Here is a 4,330-nt window from a genome sequence, read left to right as displayed (position 1 = left end):
GGCCACATGCATACTGCAGCTCTGTGCATGTACGAGGCATTTATTGGCAACATCAGGCAAAAAAACCGATTGCCGATGCACTCAATTTTTCCTACATCAGTGCCGATCCAATATGGGACCAATGTACTGGTGCACCTCTAGAATAAACAAATAGCTGCTGTTGGTTATCTATGCTGGAAGTTACTTAGGAGCACTGAGGTCTGCTTGGAGGTCAGTCCTAAGCCCTTTACTCTACCTAACTGCTGGTCTATTGGGTCTGAGCTGGTAGGGTCTGGGGGGGTGAGTGGGGAATGAGAATTATTTATCAGTGCCAGGCCTGGGGTCAGGAGAGAAACTATACAGATGTGATGTGGGTCTGGAAGCCCACTGCATAAAAGTTTTTTTATATTTTGTGAAAGCAGTAAAATGTTCATACATTTAGTCTTGAATACAACTAAGGTGAAAGCTGATGTCTTTGTTGACTCTGGTTTTTGAAGGTGGAGTTTTAGCATTTCCAACATGCAATTATTTTTGCCATTTAATTTGTTTTTACAGATAATTCCTTTCTCCCTTTTCTCCCACTTAAGCTTCATGGTTTTAGAAAAAAATGTCCTGCTGCTTAGATGGACCCATTTCTGTTCTCAGGCCTGAAATTCATGCCCTGCTGACCTTTAATGGGAGACTTTTCCATTGATTTCAACAGTGCCAGGATATCAGCCCAGATTCTTGAGGGAGAGGGTTTTTTTTCATTTGTTTTTTTTTTTTTTTTTTTTTTTTTTTTTTTTTTTTTTTTTTTTTTTTTTTTTTTTTTTTTTTTTTTTTTTTTTCTTTTCCTCATGGCACTTCAGCTACATATATTTACAAACAAGCTGGTAATGCAGAATATTGAAGCAAATTAGATCAGTTAATCTGGTTTATAAAAAATATGGGTAACTTGCCTGGAAGGAAAAAGGCAGCATATTTTACGTTGGTTTTTTCTTTTATTTTGTTTGATACATCATAATATTATCAGCCCTTCTGCTGTGCATGATGCCTGTCTTTAGCTTGCTAGTAAAAGAATTTCAAGTCTCCTGAAGCTTCTTTGCACATAATGGGTACAGCTAACTTAAAGACACCCTGACACAGTGACTTTGTTTCAGCATATCTACTGTGGTCCAGTATCCTAAATACACTTATTGTCAGATGATAAGCATTACAGATCCGTTGGACACACTTTCAGCCTAACCTTTGTAAGAATAAAGCAAGCCATGCATGTGTTGGGGAAAGGGGGGGGCAGGGAGGCAGGGTTCTTTGCACTGGATTTATAATGAGCATAGGGCAAAAAGACACAGCTTTAGACGAGGCTTATGTACACATGTAAGGGTGCCATTTAATTAGTCTAGTCTTGCAGTCTAGCGTGAACATTTTCATAGTTGTTTTCTGTGTGAATCTTGCTTCATTACAAATGCAAAACAATTAGTCATTTTAGGCAAGGCTTCCAGCTTCAGTTTAGTATATCTGACAAAATGTTATCTCTTAAACCATATTTTGTATACTTAACTATCTTGGGAGTGGGAAGTTACTGAGCTTTATTTTAGTCCTTTCTAAAAATGTCAGTGTTTTAGAGGTGACATGTAAGTTTAGGATTGGCATGATAGTCTGTTAAAGGCTTTGAACATCCAGCCTTCTGCTTTTTCTAGGGAGAAGCGCCTTGTCTTAATCTCAAATAAAGTGAACACATGATCTTTGACAAGAAGTCATGTGCAAACATTGGCACAAAGTCTGCTGAAGTTATTACCACAAATTACAGGGTATACCTTTCAAATAAAGGATGTGAATAGAAAAAGGGGCTTTGCTGCTTTTCCCAGGTTTTCCCAGTCTGCACTACTGAGCCAACAGCTGAAAGCTGAGTGTATTGAAAAAAAAATCCCAAACACTAAGCTAGTCTTTATCACTGGAACAAAGTGTAAAGTTTCTGCAGTGGCTGGAAAGAGCATGATCCTGCAGCCTAGTGGTTACTCAAGGGATAGTAATGGTGTCGGCAGGGGGGAAGGTCACTGCCTCCAGCTGTTTGTTTATTTAACCCAAGACCGACGCTGGATAAAATCTGGGAACAGAGACCGGAACCCAGGGCTGCACCTCACCCCCTAGGATATGCATCATCACTAGGCTACCGAAACATGCTCCCTCCCGCCAGTAAATTTTTAATTCTTTTCTGCACGGCGACTGAACTGTAACCAGAGGAATGGAGGGAGCCCCTGTTAAGATGGCCTTTATAGGCTGGTAGCTGTTGCATGCCCCTGATGAGAGACATCTCAATCTTTTCTGGCAGTGAGCTGAACCTGCGTCTCCCACTTCCTGGGTGAGCGCTCTAACCTGCCAGGCACCGCATCCTCCTCATCTCGCCATGCTGTGAAGTTAATCAGTAGTCACAAGTAGGGAACCCAGTCCTGTTGGTGTGTGTTTTAAGCATCCTTAGAGCTTGCTTTTGAGAGCAAGCACCGTAAGGGACTGGTGGGGGGAGGGAATACCTTCTGTATCCCAGCCAGACTTGGATATAAGCTGGGTTCATAACTACTCAGCCCTGTCAAGACTGGGGCACTTTCAGGCATGCACAGCAACATGCCTGTAAGCACCAGCAGTACCTATAAGATTTAGGTGCCTGCAGAATTCGGTGCACCTGCGGCCTGGTTTTGCTGCAGGTGTCTATATTCTACTTACGCCCCATTGAGGCACCCAAAATCCTCTTCAAGCAGGGCTGGATTAATGCATAAGCAAACTAGGCACATGCCTGGGGCCCTGAGCTGTGGAGGACCCTGGTCCTTCCCTCTCCGGAGGCAGTGTAAATGGTCCTATCCACCTCACCCTCCTCCCCCTCCCCTCCCCTGGCCTGGCTGCTGTGGCGGTGGCTTCTTAATGGCAGTTCTGAGCCCTGCTCCCTGGAGGCAACAGTGCCAGGGTGGGGAAGGGGGGGGGGTCTCAACTGGCCCCAGGCCAACGAGTTTGTTTGCCTAGGGCCCATTAAAGGTTTAATCCATCCATTTCTTCAAGATCTGGTCTCTGGCCTTCCTGTGCTTCAGTTCTTCATGTGACCCATGTGGATGATAGCATGAATCTGAGCCACAGGATGGCGTGAGGGTAAATTCATTAAGGAACATGATGGGCAGGTACAATTTTCAAAAAGCCCAAGGCTGAATCAGTTCAGTCTTTGCAGGTTAGTCTAAGCTGCACAGATTAAATTGAAACAGAAGTGACAGACATTTATCTTTGATTCAGGAAATGTAGCCAAAAGCTTGCAGTGGCTCAGGCCAGAAACTGGGGGCCAGCTGTCTGGCTGTGTTCACTTCCTCTTCCTGCTGCCCCTGAGGTCTGTGGGATTTGCAGTCCAGAATTACAGGAGCAGGACTCTGTAGGGTTGCTCATCACTTCCTCTTCCTGCTTCCATGTACCCCTGGGATTCGTAGTTTACAGTTGCAGCCATCAGTAAGTTTGAGCAGGGGAAGGGGTGTTTACAGCCCCCTTCCTGGCTCCAGACCCCAGCTGGGGTTTGCCTTTAGACTGGGCTGCATCCCCAGCCAGGCTTGCCCTCTCCCCCCCTCTCCTTATCAGCCAGCCCTCACTGCTCCAGCTAGGGAGCAGAGGGGCGGGGCCAGTCCTGCTCTCTGGAGAAGATAGCATAGCCCAACCCAGGGCTGAAAAGCATGCTGGGATGCTGGGGGACTGTGATTTTAACTTAAACCAGGAAGGGGTCTGGGACATAAGTTTTATAAACCCATTTGACCCAAATCATAGATTTCATAGACATTAGGGCTGGAAGGGACCTCGGAAGATCATCAAATCCAGCCTCCCACCTAAAGGGCAGGAAGTCGGCAGGGGTCATAGGATCCCAGCAAGATAAGCAACCAATTTGCTCTTGAAGGTGTTCAGTGTAGGTGCTTGAACCACCTCCGATGGCAGGCTGTTCCAGACCTTGGGGGCTCGGACAGTAAAGAAATTCTTCCTTAAGTCCAGCCTGAAACGGTCTCGCAGTAGTTTATGACTGTTCGACCTCGTCATCCCTTGGGGCGCTCTGGTGAACAAATGTTCCTGCAGGTACTGGTGGTCACCCCTGATAAACTTAAATCAGTTAAGTCTGATATTGCATTCAACCAGGTTTATCTTAAACCAGTTTCAGCCATTTTGAAACTGGTTTATGTTCACTGAGCTTCTGTTTTGTTACAGGTTTAAACCAGTTTCTGCTCGCTTAAACCAGTTTATGTGCAACTCTGTCCCTAGCCGATTATGTTCTGATATCTCAGTAGTGTTGGTTTAGATGCTGTGGTAATGAAGGCCAGATGTACCCAAGATCTTCATCAAAACTGAGAACCCTCTG

At 45.2% G+C, this 4,330-nt stretch overlaps 1 protein-coding gene across 1 annotated transcript in view; it reads left to right on the top strand.

The window, feature by feature from the left end:
- CDH4 (cadherin 4) overlaps nt 1-4,330 on the top strand; it is an 806,448-nt gene that overhangs the window by 106,363 nt on the left and 695,755 nt on the right. The gene's annotated exons all lie outside the window — the stretch shown is intronic.

The sequence above is a fragment of the Gavialis gangeticus genome, unplaced genomic scaffold (assembly GCF_001723915.1).
Source record: "Gavialis gangeticus isolate Ggan-Ray unplaced genomic scaffold, GavGan_comp1, whole genome shotgun sequence".
NCBI lineage: Eukaryota > Metazoa > Chordata > Crocodylia > Gavialidae > Gavialis > Gavialis gangeticus.
The sequence above is the reverse complement of the archived record's forward strand: the minus strand, read 5'-3'. Positions and strand labels throughout refer to the sequence as shown.